Source organism: Schistocerca gregaria, unplaced genomic scaffold, assembly GCF_023897955.1.
Source record: "Schistocerca gregaria isolate iqSchGreg1 unplaced genomic scaffold, iqSchGreg1.2 ptg000705l, whole genome shotgun sequence".
In the NCBI taxonomy this organism is placed as follows: domain Eukaryota; kingdom Metazoa; phylum Arthropoda; class Insecta; order Orthoptera; family Acrididae; genus Schistocerca; species Schistocerca gregaria.
The window spans coordinates 250001-252500 of record NW_026062083.1 but is presented as its reverse complement, the minus strand read 5'-3'; the positions used below and the strand labels follow the sequence as shown (position 1 = coordinate 252500).

At 63.1% G+C, this 2500-nt stretch overlaps 1 pseudogene; it reads left to right on the top strand.

The window, feature by feature from the left end:
* LOC126320206 (large subunit ribosomal RNA) overlaps positions 1-2500 on the top strand; it is a 7931-nt pseudogene that overhangs the window by 2282 nt on the left and 3149 nt on the right.

Below are 2500 nucleotides of genomic sequence, written 5' to 3'. Positions count from 1 at the left end.
TCCAAGGTGAAGAGCCTCTAGTCGATAGAATAATGTAGGTAAGGGAAGTCGGCAAATTGGATCCGTAACTTCGGGATAAGGATTGGCTCTGAGGATCGGGGCGTGTCGGGCTTGGTCGGGAAGTGGGTCAGCGCTAACGTGCCGGGCCTGGGCGAGGTGAGTGCCGTAGGGGTGCCGGTAAGTGCGGGCGTTTAGCGCGGGCGTGGTCTGCTCTCGCCGTTGGTTGGCCTCGTGCTGGCCGGCGGTGCAGGATGCGCGCGCCTGCGCGGCGTTCGCGCCCCGGTGCTTCAACCTGCGTGCAGGATCCGAGCTCGGTCCCGTGCCTTGGCCTCCCACGGATCTTCCTTGCTGCGAGGCCGCGTCCGCCTTAGCGTGCTCCTCCGGGGGCGCGCGGGTGCGCGGATTCTCTTCGGCCGCCATTCAACGATCAACTCAGAACTGGCACGGACTGGGGGAATCCGACTGTCTAATTAAAACAAAGCATTGCGATGGCCCTAGCGGGTGTTGACGCAATGTGATTTCTGCCCAGTGCTCTGAATGTCAACGTGAAGAAATTCAAGCAAGCGCGGGTAAACGGCGGGAGTAACTATGACTCTCTTAAGGCGATCAAGTGGCGGCGGCGCGGCTGCATCCGAACGCTGCTTCTCGAAGCAAGGTTTTGCTGTAGTCTAGCTGCTACCGCGAGGTCCCTTCCTTGGGTTGTAGTTACAGGGAGTGTGAAGCGCAACACATGGGCCTAGCCCACTTAGCCTCTCCACTTCTGCGGTCTTCTCCCCTTCACGTGGGCCCGCTGATTTTCGCAGAGCAGAAGACCGCACCAGGGGCCTGGGGGGGTTACCAGCCCCCCCTCGCATTATCCCTTTTAGTTGGGGGCAGTCTACATAATAATATAAGTGGTGGTCCTTCCGCTGAAGGCGCCACCCCAGCTTCCCCAGCATCTATCCGGCCAACCGGCCGTGACGCAAATACGGTAACTTGTGTAGCTTCTTACGCCTGCAGTGAGTGCCACCGCAGCTTCACAACCAAGAACGGTCTCGGGGTCCATCGCCGCCGCCAACATCCTGCGGCCGCCAACGCGGAGATCGTCACGGAGAGGCATCGCGCGAGGTGGACGGAAGAAGAGGTCCTATCGCTCGCCAAAGCGGAGGCCGAACTTTTCCTTGAGAGGGACGCACGGTTCTTCTTCGTCAATCAAGAGCTGACGAGGATATTCCCCGACCGAACACTTGAGGCGATCAAGTGCCAGAGGCGGAAGGCTGCCCACAAGCAGCTTGTCCGCCAATTCATGGAGGCGCTTGAAGTCGGTCGGGGGGAAGAGCCGGCGTCCCGCCGGGGAGCGGTGAGGCCGCCGCCAGACGCGGGCGATAGTGCTGCGCCACCCGATGACGCAGATACGGACTTCGCGGCCGACACCACCGGGCCGCCGCTGGAGGGGCCGACTGACGCCGCCGTCTGGGAGCATCTAGCGGGGCTACCCGCTTCCGCTCAGCGCTTCTCGGCACTAGACCGAATTATCGGTCTGGGGCCGGGAGCGCCGCCCGAAGTCATCCTGGGCATGCTTCCGGACGCCCTTGCGTCGGTCGGGTCCAGAGAAGAGAGGTCAGCCACGAGGACACAGAGGCCGCGCCAACCACCTAAGCGGCCTCCTGCTGCTCCGCCGCAGCAAAGGCGCAAACGGCGCCGATGGGAGTACGCCAAGACACAGGCCGCCTTCCGGCGGTCGCGCGCGCGCTGCGTGCGTGGCCTTCTGGATGGCACCCTGCTGCAGCCGCCGCCTGACATCCCCGGTCTGCTGGACTTCTGGGCGGACCTCTTCACGAAGAAGCCCATCTCCACCGCGGGCTTCATCCGTGACCGCCTCCTGCCGCACTCGGAGCCTGTCGCTCCTGAGCGCCTGTGGGGGCCGGTCACATATGAGGAGGTCGCCGCTGCCTTGCCGCCCAGAGGCTCAGTAGCCGGTCCGGACGGCCTTACTCCCGTCGAGCTGCGGCGCCTGCCGCACGAAGTCCTCGTGAAGTTGATGAACCTCTTCATTCTGGCCCGTGCCCTTCCAGAGCGTCTGCTTCGCGCACGTACGTCCCTCCTCCCCAAAACGGCTGCACCAACATCCCCTGCTGACTTCCGCCCCATCACGGTCTGCTCGGTGCTGGCGCGGACCTTCCATAAGGTTCTTGCGTCACGCCTGATGCATACATGTGCTGTGGACGAACGTCAGCGGGCATTCGTCCCTCGGGACGGGATGTTGGAGAATACCTTCATCCTAGACACTGCTCTCACCGACGCAGTCCGCTCCTGCCGCTCTGTCTTTGTGGCGTCGGTCGACGTTTCTAAGGCCTTCGATTCGGTGGATCATGCAGCCCTTCGCCCTGTGCTGAGGGCTCATGGCCTACCGGAGAGCTTTATTGAATACGTCGACCGGTGCTACGAGAGCAGCGCGACGGTGATAGCTGGCGGCGCCGGCGTGGGCGTGTCTGTGCAGCCGTCACGGGGCGTCCGTCAG